The following is a 24285-nucleotide window of genomic DNA, read 5'->3' on the forward strand; positions in this document are numbered from 1 at the left end:
ATCAACTCCAGGGGACTGAAGAGATTCATAAGTGTCCCAAGCTCTCTACAGTCTACTTACAAAACCCAACTGGCCAAATTCTAACCATACGGTCATTACCGTCAATGCTTTCCTCCTTATTATGGTCAAATCCTAAAAGTCCTTACATTGACAGGAGTTTGCATAATGCCTAGAAGATAGCACAGTAAACGTTTGCTGCTTCTCCAGTTACATAGGGGACTGCTCTCTCTGTGATAACTCACGCTAACAATTTGTTATGGTTATATTTATATCTAGCACAGTAGGAGATACCAGAAGTTGCTTAATAAATGTTTTTGGATTGACTAGAATGACTTGTACATCTTGGCTCTTTTCCAGAACAGCGGAGAAAACCTTCTAATTTAATCCAACTCTGGCTCTTAGTAGCTCAGAGAAAAGTCTCTAATGAAAAGGGAAGAAGATAAAACCTTAGTGAGGTTGTTAACAATTTAGCATTACTGAGTCAGGTGGGAACTTTTAATTTGCTCACTAAAGAGAGCAACATGATCTCCAGGGTATGGAAGAACAAAGCTACTGCTAATAAAAAGCCCTCACGTTTGTTTAGCCCTTTATAGGTTACAGAGTGCTTTCATATCTCTCATCGCACTTGAGCCCCCAGCAACCTTGTCAGGCAGATGTTATTTATCTTAATTTTTTAGAAGCAGAAACTTTTTATAAGAATAAAGGCTTCAATGGCTTATACAACATGCCCCAAGTCACACAACTAGGAAATGGCAGAGCTAAGACTAATACCAAGGTATTCCTTGTGGAATTAATTAAGGCTTTTTCAAGACAAGAAGGAAACTTAACATACAATAGTTTAAGCAGGAAACAAACTTCTGGCTTAGATAGCTGGCAAGGTATAAAAGATATCATGGTTATCTCCTCAATATCTGTTCTCTTTTCTCTTGGAATCTCCCCTATTTGTTGTTCATTCTCTTCTCTCCCCTTCCATCCCTACTGTGAAGCCCATGCGCTTTGGGGAAAACTGACCCACCCCTGTTTCAAGAAGAAGGGCTTAGGCTCAAGCTTAAACTAATCAGCATAATCCCACCTCCTGGCCACAGCTATTGGTTCAAGGACAGGCATGTGACAATATATGGACCAATGAGAAGCAAGGAGAGGTTTGCTAAGAGTTTCAGGGAAAGAATTTCCTGAATTTAATGAGAAAGTATCTGGAAAGAAATGTCTCCCACCAGATGTGAGGGGAATGGATACAACTTCCTTTTTACAACTATGTAGAAAACCAGCCTTAGAACAAAGATGACAAAGTGGATGGCAAACAGGGTCTTTGGTAACATTACTAAAGTACTAGATCAACTATTTCTGAAGCCCAATACAACTCTAGACTTTGCAGTTTCATAAGCCATGAGCTATCTTGGTATACTTCATGGCAAGTAATAGAAAACTCAACTCAAATTAGCATAGATATTAAAGGGCTTCCTGTTACTTGCCTGTTTGCCATGGAGTCTACTAAGGTAACTGAAGGAATGGAAGGAAGAGCTGTAGAAACAAGGACTTCAGGGAGTGGAATTCAGATCTCTGCAGCATCAGGACTTTCCCTCTACATCTTGTACTTTAATTGTCTCATTCTTTTCTACTGAAGACATGCCTGTTCCACTATGTGGCAAGTAAATGATCACCTGCCACCTCAGGGTATCAGAGAGAGTGCTGACAGGAAAGAGAGGCCTTTCAGACTGAGTAATCTGAGGAGTACAAAGAGATTACGTACAAAGATATGGGTAGAAATACCACAAAGGATAATGTAATGCCGCAGGGCTAGAAACAGCCTGGTGGGGATCTGTTACCTCTCCAAAGCCTGAAGGGATGAGGGGAGGTAGCAGTTACTGGAATCGGAGACCAAAAAGCTGTGAGAAGAGGGTCATCTGACAGCAGTTGTGCCAAAGGATGAGTCAGATTGCGTCCCAACCTAAATCTCCTCCTTCCTCTAGTTATCTGCTGGTGTTCTCCATTGGCCTAACAGATTGGAAGCAGACAAGAGGGAAGCCTGTGGATGAACTCTATACAGGTCAACCCCCTGAGGCAGAGTGGGCTGTAGAAGGGTGGAGGATAGATTTAGAGGGGCATGTGCAAGACATCCAGTACACTAAGGACAGCAGCCTCTGCAGAATGAGAGCATTTCTTTTTCACGTCATTTGAATGTCAACATATAAGTAATCCCTTACTCCCAAGAAATACTCTATAAAGAGTATATTGGGGAGAGGTTTATAATAAAACATAAGTATCACCATGAGTGGGCAGAGTATTTAGATCCTACTTGGTTTTCCACTGACCTGTTTAATTTATGACATTAAATACAAGGCTAGGGCTATCATAAAGCAACTCAGATCAATGTAACAGTGTTATGATGGCAATCACATTACTTAGTAGTAGTACTACTAGATTAGAGCATTATTTTTATTACTGTTAAAACAATGTATTACTATTACTAAATTATAGCTTAATGGTTAGAAGTAGGACCTTTGCTCATAACAGCAAAACTGAAAACAACCTAAATTTTCTAGTTATGTTCTCACAGTGGAGTATTAATCAGGAATGAAAATAAAGTGACAACAAAATTTTAGTAACACAGAAAATCCTAGAAGATAACATAGATTATTAAAATCTTTTTATAAGAATAAAAAATAAGTAAAACAAACAATGTATGTGATAAAACACTCCTTCCCCTAAAGTAGTGATAGAAACAAAATTCAAGGGGGTGGGTGTCTAAGGGGGAAGAAAGGGGATGGGATAGGAATGGAGAACACAGGAAGATGTAAGTTATTTGTTGTTAGCTTAGGTGGTAGATTCACGGATGAATACAACCAAAAAAAAAAAAAAAGAAAAATTTAAGTCTTGAAAAATAAACATAAAGCAGGCTTCTTCCTCAGGCAACTAAACAGTACAGATAAATAAATGAAAATAAATAAATGAATAATAGGGCTCTGCACTGGACCAGTGATGACATACCGGGGATCATGTTTAATCCAACACTCTCTTCACCAAGAATAATGTTCATAACAGCTTTGTTTGTAATAAAGAAAACCTGAAAATAAACTAAACTTCCAACCCAAATAACACCAAGTAAAGTGGTGAGTGGTGGGGACTTCCCTGGTGGTGCAGTGGTTGGGAGTCTGCCTGCCAATGCAGGGGGCACGGGTTTGAGCCCGGTCCGGGAGGATCCCACATGCCATGGAGCAACTAAGCCCATGCGCCACAACTACTGAGCCTGTGCTCTAGAGCCCGTGAGCCACAACTACTGAGCCCATGTGCCACAACTACTGAAGCCCACGTGCCTAGAGCCCATGCTCCTCAACAAGAGAAGAAGCCACCACAATGAGAAGCCCACTTGCCACAACGAAGAGTAGCCCCCACTCACCGCAACTAGAGAAAGCCTGTACGCAGCAACGAAGACCAAACGCGGCCAAAAAAAAAAAAAAAAAGTGGTGAATGGTTAAATAAAATCTGGTATGTCCACACACCGGAATACTACTCAGCAAAAAAAGGGGGAAAAACTAGTGGTAAACACAATAACCTGGATGGATATCAAGGGCATTGTGCTTAGTGATAAAAGTTAATTTCAAAAGGCTATTTACTGCATGACTCCATTTAATAACATTCTCAAAATGACAAAATTTTAGACATGGAGAACAAAGTGGTTGCCAGAAGCATGACAAGGTGGGGATAGGAATATTAATGGGTAGCACTAGGGAGTTTCTTTGTAGTCATGAACAGTTCTGTATCTTGAATGTGGTGATGGTTACAGAAATATACATATGGGATAAAATTGCACAGAACTACACACACACACACACACACACACACACACAAATGGCATATTATAAAGATACAGTATTCCAAGCATGTTGGTACAGACACATGAATGGAAAAAAAAGATCAATGGAATGGAAAAGAGAGATCAGTTATGGATCCAAAATATAGAAATATATGTTTTCTATAGATATTTCAAATCAGTGACAAAAAAAGATGGATTTTTTAATAAAAATTGTCTTAAATAGATCAAAGATATATATAAGTAGAAAAAAAAAAGCAAAATAATTGAATTGCGAGGAGAAAGTATGAGATAATTTTTCTTGTTTCTTTTTAAAATTAATTAATTAATTTATTTTTGGCTGTGTTGGGTCTTCATTGTGGTGTGCGGGCTTCTGATTGCAGTAGCTTCTCTTGTGGCGGAGCACCGGCTTTAGGCACGTGGGCTTCAGTAGTTGTGGCACACGGGCTCAGTAGTTGTGGCTCACGGGCTCTAGAGCACAGGCTCAGTAGTTGTGGCTCATGGGCTTAGTTGCTCCGTGGCATGTGGGATCTTCCTGGACCAGGGCTCGAACCTGTGTCCCCTGCATTGGCAGGCAGATTCTTAACCACTGCACCACCAGGGAAGTCTCAGTATGAGATAATTTTTCTTAAATAATCAAGGAGAAACTCCAAAAACATGAAGTAAAATATTTACATAGATGACTACATCAAAATTAAAAATAACACACAGTAAATAATACAATAAACAAAGTCAAAAGATAAATGACAAGCTGGAAAAAATGTTTGCAAGACATATGACAAACAGAAAATTGATTTTCTTGATATATAAAAAGAGCTCTTGCAATAAGAGACAACCAATATAAAAACAGGAAAAGACAAACAGAAGTTAATAACAATAAGCTAATAAATGTCTGGGGCTTCCCTGGTGGCGCAGTGGTTGAGAATTTGCCTGCCAATGCAGGAGACACAGGTTCGAGCCCTGGTCTGGGAAGATCCCACATGCCACGGAGCGACTAGGCCCGTGGGCCACAATTGCTGAGCCTGTGCGTCTGGAGCCTGTGCTCCGCAATAAGAGAGGCCGCGATAGTGAGAGGCCCGTGCACCGCGATGAATAGTGGCCCCCACTTGCCACAACTAGAGAAAGCCCTCGCACAGAAACGAAGACCCAACACAGCCATAAATAAATAAATTAATTAATTAAATTTAAAAAAAAATGTCTGCAATATATATATAATATGATGTGCAATCTCATTCATAATTTTAAAGATATAAATTAAAATAAAAGACTTTTTAAAAGTTTGATAATAAATTGTATTGGCCAAGGTTTAAGGAGAGAAAAGTGAACTGACATCTTGAAGGCCAGAAACCCTAAACCTTACAGGTAATTATCATTTCATTCATACGTTTATTCATTCAACAACTCACAATACTTAGCATCTACATGCGCCAGACATTTCTTGTACTAAATATGCAGCAGTGAATAAAATAGATAAAAACCCCTGCCCTCATGAAGCTCACATTCATTTTGGGAAGGAATGGACAGGCATGCTGGGAGCAAGTTTTGGGGGAAGAGAGGAGCAAGATGGGAGAGACAGGGGTAAACTTTACCTATTTTTACATCTCTATATATGACTCTCTTCTCTCTCAATTGTCTGGCAATATCCCACGTATCTACTTCAGGGTTCATCTCTAATGAATCCTACTGCCTTCCTGACTACTTCCCACCCACACCACATTGTAAAAAAATATTTTTAAAAATTATAAAACAGTATATAATATACTGTTATTTTTTACATTCCCTGCAATGTGTACAATTGTGCCATGGACATATCAGATGTCGGGTAAATGAATAAATGAATTTTTGTCAGAGGCAGCATGTGGAATAGGTAAGCAGTAGAGCTGTTATGAGAGAAAGCAGATGGCTTGCAGAGAGGGGGCAGGAGAACAGATGACCAGGTTGCTGCTCCTAGATGCAAAATACACCTCATATTAACTGTGTAATAAATGTGAATCATCAGTACTGTGTCAGCAAATATGACATCATTTTTAGTAGGTCATAGTGTAGATAAAAGAAGTAATTAAATACAGTAAAGGCAGTCTAACATGCACATGCATTTTTTTTTCTTTTTTCACTATATTTATTTTTTCTTATTTTTTTTTTTTAATTGAAGTATAGTTGATTTACAATGTTGTGTTAGTTTCAGGTGTACGGCAAAGTGACTCAGTTATACGTATATCTATCTACCTATTCTTTTTCAGATTCTTTTCCATTATATGCTATTATAAGATATTGAATATAGTTCCCTGTGCTATACAGTAGGTCCTTGTATTTTATCTATTTTATATACAGTAGTTTGTATCTGTTAATCCCAAACTCCTAATTTATCCCTCTGCCCCTTCCCCTTCGGTAACCATAAATTTGTTTTGTATGTCTGTGAGTCTATTTCTGTTTTGTAAATAAGTTCATTTGTATCATTTTTTATTTCTTATTTTTTTCCTTTTTTTAGTTGAAGTATAGTTTGTATAAGTGTTATAATAAGTGTTATAAGTGTTATCATATGATATTTGTCTTTTTCTATCTGACTTAGTTATAAGTCACATATAAGTATTATCATATGATATTTGTCTTTTTCTATCTGACTTAGTTCACTTAGTGTGATAATCTGTAGGTCCATCCATGTTGCTGCAAATAGCATTATTTCATTCTTTTTTATGGCTGAGTAATATTCAATTTCATATATATATATATATATACACACATACATATATATATATATATACACCACATCTTCTTTACCCATTCATCTGTCAATGGACATTTAGGTTGCTTCCATGTCTTGGCTATTGTAAATAGTCTGCTATGAACATTGAGGTGCATGTATCTTTTCAAATCAGAGTTTTCATCTTTTCCAGATATATGCCCAGGAATGGGATTGCTGGACCATACGGTAACTCTATTTTCAGTTTTTTAAGGAACATCCATACTGTTCTCCATAGTGGCTTTACCAATTTACATTCCCATCAACAGTGTAGGAGGGTTCCCTTTTCTCCACACCCTCTCCAGCATTTATTTATATACTTCTTGATGATGACCACTCTGACCAGTGTGAGGTGATACCTCACTGAAGTTTCAATATGCATTTCTCTAATAATTAGTGATGCTAACATCTTTTCAGCACATGCATTTTTGTTTGTCTATTTGCAAACAAAATATTAATAGGTAAGTCTATAAACACAATGAAAATATATTTAATTAATAGCTAAATTAAACTAGTATTGGGTCAAAGAGTTACTTTTTAGGCTCTTCACCACCCTAACTTTAATTAACTAAAAGTCTTTTGAAGTAGAGCCTATTCAGTCTTTAGCATGTCATAAAACACAACATCCTTGCCTTAGCATGTCATAAAAGCCATTTTTTTGTGTATACTTGTAATTCAACATGCAGTAAAGAGAGATTGCAGAACATTCAGGAGTAAAAACTGAGAACAAGTGGAAAAAAAACATAATAAAAAGCCAGGATTGTAATGCTCAAATGACATGGTACTGGGAGCCTTAATGAATGCACTTTTCAAAGGTTACACACCACCAAACTCCCTCTTCATCAACAGGAGGTCAGGGAAATAGAGGAAGTAACACAAAAGGCAGACTTTAGAATAAAGACGTGATATAATTCAAGTCAGTGATTCATTATGGAAGAGTTCCTGAGGGTCAAATGACTCATCATCGGTTTTATGCAGTAAAATATTCCAATTCTTATTTTGGGGAACAAGTACTTGCTCTACCCCTACTTGGAATCAGTATTGTAACAAATAAAAAGTAGTAAGTAAAAAAATATTTTTAAAATATAAAAAATTTTAAAATAAAACACGAGGGAGGGATTCTGCATCTGTGATGGGTAGAAACCAGAATCAATTCTGAAACTGTCCCCATGGCCGCTGAAGCCCAAGAGGTGGTTGTGCCCATGGCCGAAATGGACAGAATGCACTGCCAAGAATGGCATCCTGTGTGAGGACCAGCCTTTACCAATGTGTACCAAATTAGGCCAGGTCCAACTTGGCCAGGTCCAACTTGGGAACAACAGCCCTCTTCTAAGTTAGTCTCAGCTTGTCCGTTGCCGGTACCTATTCCCAGGGTCGCCGAAGGGGACAATGTTCCCCAACACACCTTGGCTGCTCCATGAGTTGGGGACTTGCTAGTTTCCGTACTTTGGAGAGGAACCTGTCAAGGCCCACTGTTGCTGCTCTGGCACCAAGTCCCTTCCCCTGAGGGCACCTCAGCAAGATAGCATCAAGCTGGTTGTATTCTTCTACTCAAGATATCTTGATAATAGGGAGTGGAGTTGGGGGAAAGGATTTTTACTTAGCTACTAAATGGATATACTTTCTTTGTGTTAGTTGCCTGGCTGATGGACTGGGTGGATCAGGCACTCATACTCTCGGGTGGATTAAGGCACAAAAGCTGTGGCAGGAGACAGCAGGGGACACTGTGGCTACACGAAACTTTTCTGCCCCACTGGCCTCTAGGTTTTCCATGTCTTACTCAAGTACTCTGCATTGTAATATTACTCAGCGTCATGCCTGTCTGCCCTATAAAATAACATAAAATGCTCAGCAGAGTCACATCCACGTAGCCCCCAGCTCTCATTGTTCCCTGATCTAAATCCATGTTTCTACACCCATCCCAACTCTTCCTCCCACTCAGTCCAACAGTCAAAACAATCTCTCTTCCCCTTAAGCTCTCCAGTTGTCATGGTAACCAAAAGATAGGTGCAAAGAAAGAATCATGTAGCAAGGCTAGATACAAAATTTGAGCTATTCCCAGGTGACTTGCTAAGACCACTTCATTTCTTTTCATCTTGAATGCATGTAATAAACTACAGTCTGTGTGGTTAGTTTTAACTGTTTAACTTGATTAGTTAAAGAAAGGAGGTGGAGGGGACTGGTTCAACCTATTTTAAAGAGGCATGTTGCCAACCTTTAAGGCAACTTGCTTTAATTGCTTCAGGTTTTTAAGGACCTCATGAAAAAAACTTCAAATGGGACTCACCAATGAAATTAATGAAATTCCACTCCAGACAAATAATATTCCATCTCTTGATGATAAAGAATGCTTTAAGTAAAAGCAGGTAGTCCACAGCACTCCATCCTTGCTTACTTTGCTTTGATTAAGATCAAACATAGAAACAATTTCTCCAAGTATTCCATGACTACATATCATAGGGAGAAAGGACTGCTCTTGGGACAGAACTTATGCCAAATATTTGAAAAAGTATTTCATGAGGTCAATTATTATTTCCTCTAATGTAAAAGTCCATACACTAAAAAATAAGAATTGAGCACCTGCTAATCTCTGCATTAACTTGTCTCTCTCTCTTGAGGTCCCTGTGGAAGATGTATGATGTTTTGATGCCCTCCCCTGGAAATTTTGATGCTACTGTGCATTCAAGAGCTTAGGATAGTGTGGCCTCTCTGTCTCTTGCTCTCTCTTTTGGTGTCTCTGTCTCTGTCTCTCTCTCCTTGCTGTTACTTTTCCTGTCTTTAGCAGATATTGTTGGAGCCACTTCTTCCTTTTCTTATGCTGGCAGACTTCCACTTTTGAGTAGATTCCACCTTCCTGCCCAAGGCTCTTCAGCTCCTGCATACTCCAGGAGGGAATGATGGCTCATCTAAAGCACTCATGTGGTCTCATTCTCCTTGCCAGGGACTGATTAGGCATGTATCTAATTTGGGCAATTAGATATGAGTAGAAAGCTGCCAAGGACCTCTGGAAACAGTTTCTCAGGCTAATAAAAAGAGATACACAGTCCTTTTCTGCTCTTAGACATTATTGGATCCAGATGTGATGACTGGAAATGAAGCAGTCCCTTACAACTATGAGAACAGGGGTGACACACTGAGGATGGCAGAGTTCTGAGCCATTGAATGAATAAACCCTGCTGTGGTCCCAATGTAGAACTTCTAGTTATGGGAAGCAGTACATTCCCCAAAGGTCATAACCAGTTGAGTTAAGGTTTGTTGTTACTTGCAGCTGAAACATTCTAACAAAATTTCTCACAAGTTTCTCATGGATAGCTAAGAAATGAACACACACTATCAAATTCTATCCAATTTGTAATAACCATTAGTATTAGAAATAATTGGGAGGGAGACACAAGAGGGAATAGATATAGGGATATAGGTATATGTAGAGCTGATTTACTTTGTTATAAAGCAGAAACTAACACACCATTGTAAATCAATTATACTCCAATAAAGATGTTAAAACAAATAATTAACACCAGAATAAAACTGACAATGGCTAAAATTACATACAGTAAAATTTGTGGTTTTCAGAGAATCAAATTTTCAAAGGATTTATGTATTCCCATTTTTAATTGTGGAAAATTTCAAGATAATTCAAAAGAATAGAAACTAGTATAATGAAGTCCCATGTACCTATCACTTAGCTTCAACAACTGTCAACTCAAGGTCAATTCTGTTTCATCTGTACTCCCACCTACTCTCCCCACTTCTAGAATATTTTGAAGCAAATCTGGAGACCTCATATTATTTCATCAGGAAATACCTCTAAGATTAGCAAGTATCTCCAAGATAAAAGGACTTGTAAATATATAACTAAAATAGCATTATCATACCTAAAATGAATAATAACTCATTATTATCATTAAATACCTGTCAATATTCAAATTTCCCAAGCTGCTTCATAATTTTGATGGTCAATTTGTTCAAATCAAGATCAAACAAGGTGTGCAGATTAAATTTGATTCACATGTTTCTTAAGTCTGTTTTAATCTAGTTTTCCCTCTCTCTATTTTTCCTTATAATTTATTTGTTTCTCAAAAAATACATGTAAAATATGTACTCCAGAAAAATTAGATTTTGTGGAAATAATGGCCACAAAAGAAAATTCAAAAAGGCAGAAGTTATGGAAACATTTGATATGGATGAAAACTGATCAATGAATCAAATCTTTGTTGTAAAATAACAATTTTAGGAAAAAATAAAAATAAGAGAGGAAAACTGGGAAGAAATAGTATAAAATATAAAATTTATCATGGCATTAAACCAGTGTGGTAGAATTTACCCCATAAAATAGTTTCTTAATGAAAATTCATCAATATTGACCTAATTCTGATGAGATTCTTTACTCTCAAAATGTCCTCATGGTTGAAATAGTGGTGTTAAAATAGTATTAAAATAATGGAATCAGAATACTTAATACTTGTCTATGAGATATCCAAGTGGAAATATTTGATGGGGTTGGGAGGCCAGAAGAGAGACAAAGGCTGGTGTCACTGAGTTGAGAAACATGATAAATTAATTCATGATTGAAGCCACAGGAACACACAAAAAAATCATCCAGGAAAAATGTGAAAATTAAGAAAAGGGCTTCAAAAAGAACCCCAAAGAATATGCATTTAAATAATGGGCTATTAAAAGCCAGCAATGAAGATAGCAAAGAATGCCATAAATTGTGGTGTTTTGAATGCTGTGGCAGCCTAGAGAATGCACCTCCAGACTTCCAACTGTAGCGAAGGTAACTGACCGGGGCTCCCATTACTGGACTCTGAAATCTGCTGCTGTGTTTGCCACAGAACCATGCTAGGCATTGATCTAGATGTTGTATAAATGATGCTGATATGCTCATCAACTTTCCAGGAAACATGTTATAGTTTCTAAAGAGGTGAAGATGTACCCAGATCTTGAGCCATACCTTCTTTCCTCTATTTGCCACTTGTGGCAGCACTGCTAAATACCTACTGAATCTCATTTTTCTTTTTCCTTACCATTAGAAATTTGATTTCCTAGGAGTGGCTGTATAACATACTTCTAGCCAATGAGATGTAAGGGGAAGTCTACTGAAAGGAGCTCATGGGAAAGCAACTGCTTTTCCTATATTAAAAAAAGATGGGTGGGCAAACTTCGCTGACATATACCTTTAGCCCTTCACCTTTCACTCTTCTTCTTATCTAGAATTCAGATACAATGATAAGGTGGTTTAGTGATCTTTTAAAAATAGCCTTTTTTTTTTAAGAGCAATTTTAGGTTCACAGTAAAATTCAGTGGAAGGTACGGAGATTCCCCAAATACCCCTGCCTCCACACATGCATAGCCGGCCTCTCTTACTATCAACATCCCCCACCAGAGTAGTAATTTGTTACAATTGATGAACTTAATCACCCAAAGTCCATAGTTTACATTACCTTTCACTCTTGGTGTTGTACTTTTCTATGAGTTTGGACAAACGTATAATGACATGTATCCATGGTTACAGTATTGTATGCAATAGTTTCACTGCACTATAAACCCTTTGTGCTCTCATTCTTCTCTCCCTACTAACTCCTAGCAAACAATAGTCTTTTTACTGTCTCCATAGTTTTGCCTTTTCCAGAATGTCATACAGTTGGAATCATACTGGCTTTTCAGACTGGCTTCTTTTCAGACTGGCTTCTTTTACTTAGTAATATGCAATTAAGTTTCCTCCATGTCTTTTCATGGCTTGATAGCTCATTTTTTAGCAGTGAATAATAGAGTTGACCATTGGACAACACAGATTTGAATTGTGAGGGTACATTTATACATGGATTTTTTTCCAGAAAATACACACAGTACTATATGATCCATGGTTAAATCTGGGATGTGGAACCACAGATACAGAGGGCCAACCATGGGGCTCAAGCATCTGTGGATTTTAGTAACTGTGGCGAGTCCTGGAACCAATCCCCTGTGGATATCATGGGACAACTGTACTACATGGTCTGGATGTACCACAGTGTTTTTATCCATTCACCTACTGAAGGACATCTTGGTTGCTTCCAAGGTTTGGCAATTATGAATAAAGCTGCTATAAACATCCATGTGCAGGTGTTTGTGTGGGCATTAGTTTTCACTTCCTTTGGGTAAATACCAAGGAGCACGATTGCTGGATTTGATGGTAAGCATATGTTTAGTTTCATAAGAAACTGCCAAACTAGGGGCTTCCCTGGTGGCGCAGTGGTTACGAATCTGCCTGCCAATGCAAGGGACACGGGTTCGAGCCCTGGCCCCTGGAAGATCCCACGTGCCGCGGAGCAACTAAGCCTGTGCGCCACAACTACTGAGCCTGAGCTCTCGAGCCCGCAAGCCACAACTACTGAGCCCACGTGCCACAACTACTACTGAAGCCTGCACGCCTAGAGCCCATGTTCCACAACAAGAGAAGCCAAGACAATGAGAAGCCCACACACCACAACGAAGAGTAGCCCACGCCCACTGCAACTAGAGAAAGCCCGCACACAGCAACGAAGACCCAACACAGCCAAAAATTAATTAATTAATTAATTAAAAAATAGAAACTGCCAAACTATCTTCCAAAGCAGCTGTACTATTTTGCATTCCTACCAGCAATGAATGAGAGTTCCTGTTGCTCCACATCCTTGTCAGCATTTGGTATTGTCAGTGTTCTGAATTTTGGCCACTCTGCTATGTATGTAGTAGTATCTCATTGTATTTTAATTTGCATTTTCATGATGACATATTATGTGGAGCACCTTTTCATATGCTTATGTATCTTCTTTGGTGAGGTATCTTTTAAGGTCTTTGGTCCATTTTTTAAAACGGGTTGTTCATTTTCCTATTGTTGAGTTTTAAGAAAGTGTTGTATATTTTGGATAACAGTCCTTTATCAGTATGTCTTTTGCAAATATTTTCTCCCAGTCTGTGTGTTGTCTTTTTATTCTCTTAACAGTGTCTTTCACAGAGTAGAACTTTTTAATTTTAATGAAGTCCAGCTTACCAATTCTTTCCTTCATGGATTGTGCCTTTGGTGTTGTATCTAAAAAGTTATCACCAAACTAAGGTCATTTGCGGTGGTAAGGTGTGGGGGGAGAGGAAGTGTCTGTAGTCCTAAGATTAGGTATCAGTCTTTTAATGTGCCTGTGCCTCTGGAGTTTGAACTTGACAAGTACTTCTTGGTCCTCCCCCAACCCTTAGGCGGGACAGGATGGCTAGAGTAGGCTGGAGTTGGGTATTTCCCTTTCCCCACGTCAGTTAGGCTCTGATAAAAGCCCAGCAGATTAGACTCTGGTTAAATAGTTTCTCCTGAGGGCAGACCTTGTTAAGAAGAAGAGATGTTCTGGCATATTCAAAATGGCTACTTTCCCCCTTGCCCTGCCAGAAGCACAAGGGGTTTTTCTCCAATATTCACTGTGAGAACCTGGTCAAGCGCCTGGAGGTGAAACTGACAAAAGTGTAGGACCCCGCCCCCCCATATAACTGGGTCCCCCTGAAGTTTTTGACTCTCAAACTTGTCCACAGTAAGCCTCTCTCTAGCAATTCATCAATTACAGTTTAGGTTTTCCAACCATTGCACTGGTTCCTGAGAAGGTTTCTGCTTGTGGGTTTCTGCTCTAGTAAGTTTGTGATTCTTTTTATAGGCCTGTGTCTTCGGGCAGCAGTTTGCACTGTGACTTCACTTCTCTGATGGATCCAAGAAGAGTTGTTTATCTTTTTTCAATTTGTTCAGCTTTTTACTTGTTGTTAGGATACAGTGGTGATTTCCAAGCTCCTTATATGCCAGACCAGAAACTGGAAGTCAATAGTCATCTTTTGACCATGAAAATGTGAGCCACATGTTATGGATGACAGAGAAGGAGATAAAAGGAGGCTGGTCACTGATGATGTCTTTGACTTACTGAACTTGGATTTCCTTCCTAGGTGCTTCTTATTTGGAAAATAAAAATACACCTCTCTTTGGTTAAGCCACTGTAGTGTGGTTTTCATTACAGGTAGCTGAATGCAATCATAACTGATACATACTTTTGGCCATTTCACTCCTCACTGATATTCCTAACTAAAGAGTGGGCAGAAAAATTAAATATCATATGTGATATTTAACTTGTTCCAACTTGTGACTCATATAGAATTTTTTATAACAATGAACTCCACAGAAAATAATATCTTTTAGTCTTCCCTTTACCAAACAATGTGGGTTTTTTCCCCTCTGTTGCTCTGAGTCCAGAATGTGTCATTTTCTTCTAATCCTAGAAGTTTCTAGGATATTTCAGGCTGAGGACATCACATCATCATAAAATCATAGCTTCTCTTCCAGAGTCCAGAGCTGACTACAACTAATTCAATTTCCCTTTGTCTACAATATACCATACTGTCTGCATATCACAATATAAGGTAGATCTTGGATTTCATCAGCAAATGAAACAAAGTTAGGTATAGAAAATTGACTACTGGCTACCAGTTGTTTCACTGAATAAACAGAACACCAAAAATATATATTTATAGGAAAACAAGTTACCATACATTTTATAATCATCTACATGCACTTTATAGCATCCACAGCACACTTTCTATAAAATAGAAAACAACATATTATTTCAAAATGAGCTATTGGGTATGCAGAAAATGAAATGAACATAAACTGGGGAAATAAAGGTTTAGAACTGAAATAAATATAAGATACTTCATAATTTTTGAAGCTTAGAATGACACATTAAGTGGCTCTAGGAAAAGAATACTACGACATCACTAAAAGTGGAAGGTTATTTTTGACCTTTCAAAATGTTAACATTCTTCTTTCAGGAGGAAAAAAAAATTTCTTTCCTGTTGGTCTTTGGATATGCCACGATGTGAAGCTGGCAAATACTTGCTTATAAAAGAGGAAGTCATTCATGTCACAGGAGTACAGGGACTTAGACTTGTTCACCACACTCTCTCTCCAATGCCTAGAAGAGTGCATGGCACAATAGAGGTGCACGATATAACATTGCTGAATAAATAAATGAAAATTAGGATATTTCAGAAAGAATTGAGAAAGGTGACTGACAGATGGTAAAGAACTTATTTAAAATAAGGAAGAGAAAATGAATCAATTTGAAGGCTTTTTTTTGTTGTTCTGTTTAGGTTTCCCTTTCCCCTTCTTCCAGTAACAGAACACTGCCCTTCCTTTGAGGAACTGTTCCTCCTTCATTATCCATTTTATGTGATTCTTCTGGAGTGATCAATCATATTACCCCATGGCCATAGCGGTGGTGGGCACAGAACACAAGCTGGGCTAATTATTTCCTGAAACTTATATCTACTGAAGCAGAGAGATAAATCCTCTCTTTCCTTTTGGGGTTGCTAGCTGGGATGACATTTGCCAGAAGCTGTGTGTAGCCATAACTGTCTTCTTCTGAAGCGTTAAGTAGGAGAGCCTGGGGTACGGGTCAGGGGGCAGAGGGTAAAGCTGAAAGATGGAGACAGAGTCTTCGTGTCAGGATCCAGGGGTGCTTGAAACTAGCTCCACTCCTGCCTTTCTCAGGTACATAAGCCGATAAGTTCCATTTTTCTTCATTGTGGTAAAATATAAATAACATAAAACTTACTTTTTTAACCATATTTAGGTATACAGTTCAGTGGCATTATGTACTTTCACACTGTTGTGCAAAAAATATTTTCTACTTAAACTATATTAAGGTTGTTTTTGTCCACTGTAATCAAAAGACATGGTTTTTCCCCTTCTTTTTATTATTCTATTTTAAGAGTTCTCTATATAGTCTCGATATCAGTTCTTTATCAGATACATATTTTGAGAACATTTTCTCCCAGTCTGTAGCTTACCTAATTATTTTCTTAAGGCTATCTTTTGATAAGCAGATGTTTTCATTTTGATGACAACTAATTTATCAATTTTATCTTTTTCTGATTAATGCTTTCTCTATCCTAAGAAACCTTTTCCTATTCCCAAGTTGCGAAGATATTCTACTTTGTTTTCTAGAAGCTTTATAGCTTTAGCTTTTTGTTTAGGTCTATAATCTATCTAAAATTAATTTGGTGTGAGATAGGGGTCGAGGTTGACTTTTTTTTTTTTTCCAGATGGATATTTAGTTGTTTCAACATGATATTTTGAAGAAACTTTTTTTCTCATTTGCTTGTTTTGGTACTTTTGTTGAAAATCAAGTGACTCTGAGTCTGTTTCTGGTCTCTTGAGTCAGTTCCATTGATCTATTTGTCCCTCAGAATGCTGGTACCACACACTCTTTTGGTTGCTATAGCTTTATAGTAAGTCTTGAAAGCAGAAAGTATAAGTTCTCCAAATTATTCCTTCTCCAAAAGAGTTTAAACTAACTCCTCAACTTATTAGATATTATTTTTCTATTGTTAGATAATAATTTCCACCTAATAGCATTATTAGATATTATTATTAGGTATATAGCTGCAGACCCTGGAATTCAAAAAGAATATGTCTTCTTTGTTGTGCTTGTTACTTACTTCAGAGATATTTCTTGCATGTCAGTATGATAAAAGAGGCTTGATATTTGTCATTTTGAGCTTTCAACATCCAAATATTCTTCTTACTTTGTTAATTTTGCCTAAAATGTCATATCCCCTTTCCCTAGCTCCTATTTATTCTTCAGTTCCAAGCTATGCTATAAAATGAAACCATCTACACTTGCTTAAAAAATAAAATATTTAGGAATATATTTAAGACTTATAAGGCTTCTACACTGAAAACTATATAACATTGCTGAGAGAAATTAAAGAACCTCTTAAAAATAAAGAGATACACCATTTTCATGGATTGGAAAACTCAATATTGTTAAAATGTCAGTTATCCCCAAATTGATGTAGAGATTTAACACAATTCCAATCACAATCTCAGTAGGCTTTTTTTTTTCTTGGTAGAAATTCACAAGCTTATTCTAAAATTTACATGGAAATGCAAAGGAAAATTCAATGAACATTGAAAAACAAGGACAAAGTTGGAGAATTTAGGCTATCTGATTTCAAGACTTACTATGCATAGCTATTCCTTCCCCTAGCATACCTTCCATGGCCCTTTCAGTCTGGGTTAAGTGCCTCTCTTCTGCACTCCCTCAGTATTCTGAACTACAGTCATCAAAGCACTTACCACAGTGCATTTCAATAATGTGTTATTTGTCTGTGCTCCCCACCTTGGATTTCATAAGGGCATGGACGAGGATCTATCTGGTTTACCACTGAATCTGCACCACCTAGAAGGGTGCCTGCACACTACAGACATGCAAGTATTTGCTGCATTAAGTTGAACTTAAATAATTTTTGTAAAAAAAGTTAATATTTTAAAAGAAAACTCATAAAGGTCATCTTTTGCCTGAGAACTATTTACACAGGTGGCCAGGACTCGTTTACCTGACTTGGTTTTAAAAGATATTAATATCACCATGACAGAATTAAATAGATTAAGATCATGCAATTCAATTCATAAAAAATTAGATCAACTCTTTGGAAATCAAATGTCCTAAACATTTATAGTATATTGCCCAGTAATTGTACTCCCAAGAAGTTAATGTATGGAATAATGCAGAAGGCAAAAACAGCTTTATGCACAAAAATGTTCATTGTTATTGTTATTTATTAAAGAAAAATGGAGATAAGCTAAGAGTCATACAAAATGAGATTCATTTAAAAAAATAACATGGTAGATCAACTTGATGTAATATTTTACAGCCAAAAGATGATTATCAAAATAATATAATATTTCTTAAAATGGCAGACTAGGGGTTTTTTAAAAATTAATCTTCCTGCTATAACTAAATAACAAAGCTCAATTAATAGTTTTTCACCTTCTTTTAAATCACGGAAGAAACGTGACAAGCCAACAAGAAATTACTAGGCCAAAAGTGAAGGGAAAAGGTCATTCCAGAGAGGTAACTGGAAATGTGGTTTTTTCCCTGAAAGCATTTGTCAATCTCTAAAATTTTGTACCTTAAATTAAAAACCCTTTCGGGCAAGAAAGGCAGAAAGTAAAGCCCAGGGTCTGCAAAAGATTGAGAGTCTCATAGAAGAAACTTCTCACAATATGTTGGAACTTTACACCCAGAGTGAGGATAAACTAGAAGAGAAATATCTTATACAGAATTACACCCTATGTAGGGTCAAAAGAGCACCAGAGAATTATAAGCCTTAAAGTAGCTGAACTCCAAGGAACTTAGCAGAAGCAAATGCAAATCCTTTCTAGATAAAAGTATTTTCCTTGCAAGTCTAAATTTATTCTCACAAATAATTGGTCAAATATAATGTCCAACACAAACACAAGGCTCACAAAGAAACTAGAGTCTATGAGCAAGAACTAGCAAAAACAATAGACAAGAGAAACAGATCCACAAAGATTTCAGATATTGAACAACTATGCTGATTATAGATAAGGAAAAGACAAGTTTGAAGATCTCTATAGAGAACAGAAACCATAAAAAGTGCTATAATAAAGTTGCAAAAGAATCTAAAAGAATTCTAGAAATAAAAAGTTCAGTAACTGAAATTAAAACCCCAAAGGTGTTGGTGAACACATCCAGGTACTAGGATGGTGATGGTGGCACACCCTGGGAGGGAATGGAAGCTCCACGCCACCCTATCTCCCCATACTTTGGCCTATGTATCTCTTCCATTTGGCTGTTCCTGAGCTGGAGGAGGAGAAGGCCATGTGAAGACAGGTGCAGAGGTTGGAGTAATGCAGCCATAAGCTAAGGAACACTTAGAGCCACCAGAAGCTGAAAGTGGCAAGGAAGCATTCTCCCCTAGAGCTTTCAGAGAGAGCATCACCTTACTGACACTTCAATTTGGACTTCTGGCTTTCAAACTCTAAGATAATAAATTTCTGTTGTTTCAAGCCAAACACACACACACACACACACACGCACATCCCAAAGGTCAAATCCCTGCTCTGAAAAGGTGGCTCTTGGCCTTGGCTACACATTGGAAACACCTGGGAGAGCTTAAAACAAAAAACAAGCAAGCAAAAAACCACTAATTACCATGCTCCAACCCAGATCAGTTGAATTAGAATCTTAGGAGTAAGACCCAGGAGTCGGTTCCTTAAAATGCTATGCATCCAGGGTTGGGATCCATTACTCTGGATCAGGAATGGGCAAACGGTGGCTCAGAGGCCAAATCTGGTCTGCCACCTGTTTTTGTAAATAAAGTTTTATTGGAATACATGCACATACACAAAACCCAAGGCCCACCCAGTTTAGAAGACTGCATTCTGATGAAAAGAAAATTAGGAAATTAGAAAAAGAAAAATAATAAAGATTAGAGTGGAAATTAATGAAATAATGAATAGAAAAGCAATAGAGAAAATCAACGAAACTAAAAGTTAGTTCTTTGAAAATAGCAACAAAATTGACAAACCTTTAGTTAGACTGACCGGGGCGGGGTGGCGGGGGGGTGGGGGGTGGGGAAACAGACTCTAAGTACTAGAATCAGAAATGAAAGAAAGGACATTATCACTGACCTTACAGAAAATAAAAAACAGGATTATAAAAGAGTACTATAAACAATTTTATGCCTACAAATTAGATAACCTTGGTAAAATGGACAAATTCCTACAATGACACAAACTACTGAAATAGACTCAAGAAGAAATAGATAAATGAATAGACCTATAACAAGTGGAGAGATTGAGTCAATAATTAGAAAACTACCCACAAACTCCAGACCCAGATGACTTCACCACTGAATTCTACTAAAAGTTTAAAGAATTAATGCCAATTCTTCACAAACTCTTCCAAAAATTAGAAGAGGACAGAACACTTCTCATCTCATTTTACTACGCCAGTATTACTCTGATACCAAAACCAGAAAAACACATCACAAGAAAACTATAGACCAATATCTGTTATGAATATGGTCAAATTAATCCTCAACAAATACTAGCAAACCAAATGCAGCAACATATAAAAACAATGATATACCAAGACCAAGCAGGATGCAAGTTTGGTCCAACTTCCCAAAATCAATTAATGTAATACTTCATATCAATATGATAAAAAACCAAAACTTACATGAACATCTCAATAGATACAGAAGAGTGTTTGACAAAATCCAACACTCTTTCATGATAAAAACACTCAACAAACTAGAAACAGAAGGGAACTTCGCCAATATGATAAAAAATATCCACACAATAAAACTCCAGAGTTAACATTATACTTACCGATGAAAGGCTGAATGTTTTCCCCCTAAGGTCAGGAACGAGAAAAGGATGTCTGCTCTTGCCACTTCTATTCAGCCTTGTACTGGAGGTTCTAGCCAGGGCAAATAGGCAAGAAAAAGAAATAAAAGTCATTCAGATTGGAAAGGAAGAAGCAAAATTATCTATTCACAGATGACATGCTAGTGTATATGGAAAATCCTAGGAAATTCACTAAAAAATGATTAGAACTAATAAAAAGTTCAGCAAGTTTTCAAGATACAATAAATATACAAAAACCAATTGTATTTCTATACACTTGCATGAACTACTGAAAAATGAAATTAAGAAAACAATTCCATTTACAATTGCATCCAAAAGAATAAAGTATTTAGGAATAAATTTAATGAAAGAAGTGCAAAAATTATACTCTGAAAGCCACAAAACACTGTTGAAAGATATTAGAGAAGATCTATAATTGGAAAAATACCACATGCTCATGGATCAGAAGACTTAACCTTGTTAAGACAAGGATACTCCCCAGTCTGATCTACAGATTCAATGCAATCCCAATCCCAATTCCAGCTGGCTTCTTTGTAGAAATTGACAAAATCCTTGTAATATTTATATGGAATTGTAAGGGACCTAGAATAGTCAAAATAGTCTTGAGAAAGAAGAACAAAGTGGGGGTCATACTTCCTGATTTCAAATCTTTTTTTTTTTTAAATATTGGAGCGTAGTTGATTTACAATGTTGTGTTAGTTTCAGGTGTACAGCAAATTGATTCAGCTATACATATACATGTATCTATTCTTTTTCAGATTCTTTTCCCATGTAAGTTATTACAGAATATTGAGTAGAGTTCCGTGTGCTATACAGTAGGTTCTTGTTGATTATCTATTTTATATATAGTAGTGTGTATGTGTTAATCCCAACCTCCTAATTTATCCCTCCTGATTTCAAATCTTACTACAAAGTAACAGTAATCTAGGGACTTCCCTGGTGGTCCAGTGATTAAGACTCCGAGCTTCCAATGCAGGGGGTGCGGGTTCGATCCCTGGTCGGGGAACTAAGATCCCACATGCCGCATTGTGTGGCCAAAAAAAAAAGTAATAGTAATCTAGACAATGTGGTACTAGCACAAGGATAGACATATAGATCAATGGACTAGAACTGAGAGTCCAGAAATAAACCCATATGTCTATAGCCAACTAATTTTCAACAAGAATGCCAAAACCATCCAATAAGGAAAGAATAGAACAAATGGTCCTGGGACAATTGAATAGCCATATGCAGAAGAATGAGGTTAGATCCCTTCCTAACACCATATATAAAAATGAACTCGAAAGGTATCAAGGACCTAAATGTAAGAGCTAGAACTATAAAAACTCCTAGAAGAAAATAAAGGGAGGGCTTCCCTGGTGGCGCAGTGGTTAAGAATCCGCCTGCCAATGCAGGGGACACGGGTTCAAGCCCTGGTCCGGGAAGATCCCACATGCCGCGGAGCAACTAAGCCCGTGCGCCACAACTACTGAGACTGCACTCTAAAGCCCACGAGCCACAACTACTGAGCCCGCGTGCCACAACTACTGAAGCTCGTGTGCCTAGAGCCCGTGCTCCACAACGAGAGAAGCCACCGCAATGAGAAGCTCGCGCACCGCAACGAAGAGTAGCCCCCTCTCGCCGCAACTAGAGAAAGCCCGCGTGCAGCAACAGAGACCCAATACAGCCAAAAAAATAAATAAATAAAATACATAAATTTAAAAAAAAAAGAAAATAAAGGGAAAATCTCTATAACCTAAGATTTGGCAAAGGATTCTTAGATATGACACCAAAATTATGAGCAACAACAAAAATAAACCAGACTTCCTCAAAACAAAAAACGTTTGTTCTGCAAAAGACACTGAAAAGAATATGGGGAATTCCCTGGCAGTTCAGTGGTTAGGATTCCGCACTCTCACTGCCGAAGGCCCAGGTTCAATCCCTGGTCAGGGAACTAAGATCCCACAGCCCACATGGCCAAAAAAACAAAAAACAAAAAAACAGAGAAATAGAGATACTTAAAAAAAAAAAAAAAAGAATATGAAAAGACAACCCACAGAATGAAGGGGTATATTTGTAAATCATATATCTGAATTGTTTCAGGGCTTATGTCCAGAAATATAAATAAATCTTACAACTCAACAATTTAAAAACATTTTTTTAAACGGGCAAAGGATCTGAATAGACATTTCTCCCAAGAAGATATACAAATGACCAATAAGTACATGAAAAGATTCTCAACATTATTAGTCTTTAGGGAAATGCAAATCAAAACCACAATGAGATACCACTTCACACTCACTAAAATGGCTAGAATCAAACAGTGAGATAAAAACAAGTGTTGGAAAATCTGTGGAGAAATTGGAACCTGGATACACTGCTGGTGTGAATGTAAATGGTGCAGCTGCTGTGGAAAATAGTCTGGCTGTTTCTCAAACGATTAAACATAGAAGTTACCACATGATCCAGGAAATCCACTCTTACATATATACCTAAGGGAAACGAAAACATATTCTACACAAAACTGTACGTGAATGTTTATAGCAGCATTATTCATAATAGCCAAAGGCAGAAACAACCCAAATGTCCACCAATGGACAAACAGATCAACAAAATGTTGTAAACCTACATATTGGAATATTATTCAACTACAGAAAGGAATGAAAGACTGATACATCTACAACATGAATGAACTTTGAAAACACTATGCTAAGTGAAAGAAGTTAGTCACAAAAGACCCCATATTATTTGATTCTATTTATATGAAATGTTCAGAACAGGGAAATCTATAGAGATAGAAAGTAGATTAGTGATTGCTTAGGCCTGGGAGTGGGAGATAGGGCGACAGGGGTCTGATAGCTAGAGGGCATAAGATTTCTTTTTGAGGTGATGAAAATGTTCTAAAATTGACTGTGGTCATGCTTGTACATATCTGTGAACATAACAAAAAAACAGTAAATTGTATACATTAAACGGGTGAATTGTTTGGTATGTGAATTATATCTCAATAAAGCTGTTTTTACCTTGCTTCACCCTAATCCCAGGTGTGCTCTGCATCTTTTCCCCCTTACACAAAGAAAACCACTTTTTATTTGTTGCTGTTGTATCCCTTGTCTCAGCAGAGGGTTTTTGTTGTTGTTCTTTTTTAATTCATTAATTTATTTGGCCACACCGGGTCTTAGTTGCTGCACGAGGGATCTTCGTTGCCCCGTGCAGGATCTTTAGTTGTGGCATGTGGGCTCTAGTTCCCTGACCGGGGATCGAACCCAGGCCCCCTGCACTGGGAACGTGGAGTCTCAACCACGGGACCAGGGAAGTCCCTCAGCAGATATTTTAAGTAAGGGAGTTAAAATTAGAAAGTTGCTTGCAAGATACTCATTTCCTTTCCTGACCTTTTTTTTTTTTAATACAGCATTCACTAGAGTTTATGACAAGCATCTTTGGGAACAACAAGAAGAGAAAATACGTCTCTTTTCAGAGTGATCACAAGCAAAATGATAGAATGACAGATTTCCTCAAATTTTAAAG

At 37.5% G+C, this 24285-nt stretch overlaps 1 pseudogene; it reads right to left on the reverse strand.

Annotated features, from left to right (window-relative positions):
* Positions 1–24285, reverse strand: part of LOC133098541 (anaphase-promoting complex subunit 13-like) — a 74400-nt pseudogene that overhangs the window by 47226 nt on the left and 2889 nt on the right.

The sequence above is a fragment of the Eubalaena glacialis genome, chromosome 10 (genome assembly GCF_028564815.1).
Source record: "Eubalaena glacialis isolate mEubGla1 chromosome 10, mEubGla1.1.hap2.+ XY, whole genome shotgun sequence".
Lineage (NCBI taxonomy): Eukaryota > Metazoa > Chordata > Mammalia > Artiodactyla > Balaenidae > Eubalaena > Eubalaena glacialis.